The 216-nt window shown below is 27.8% G+C and overlaps 1 long non-coding RNA gene across 1 annotated transcript in view; it reads left to right on the top strand.

Annotated features, from left to right (window-relative positions):
- The window catches only part of LOC119589015, a 14282-nt gene that overhangs the window by 6212 nt on the left and 7854 nt on the right, over nucleotides 1–216 (top strand). The gene's annotated exons all lie outside the window — the stretch shown is intronic.

Below are 216 nucleotides of genomic sequence, written 5' to 3'. Positions count from 1 at the left end.
TTTTTTTTTTCAAATGTTTCATTGTATGTGATAACTTTAATTCTGCGATAATTCCATAATGAATATTCATGTTAAATACCATTTTAAATATGCAATATTGTTTTCATTTCTTTTTTCTGGGCATCTTTTTCGATGTTTTTACCATTGTTATTGAAAATGCAGTGAAATAAGACTTGCACCATGAAATATCACAAATTGTTTGGGTCAAAGCGGGCA

The sequence above is a fragment of the Penaeus monodon genome, chromosome 24 (genome assembly GCF_015228065.2).
Source record: "Penaeus monodon isolate SGIC_2016 chromosome 24, NSTDA_Pmon_1, whole genome shotgun sequence".
Taxonomy (NCBI): Eukaryota; Metazoa; Arthropoda; class Malacostraca; order Decapoda; family Penaeidae; genus Penaeus; species Penaeus monodon.
The sequence above is the reverse complement of the archived record's forward strand: the minus strand, read 5'-3'. Positions and strand labels throughout refer to the sequence as shown.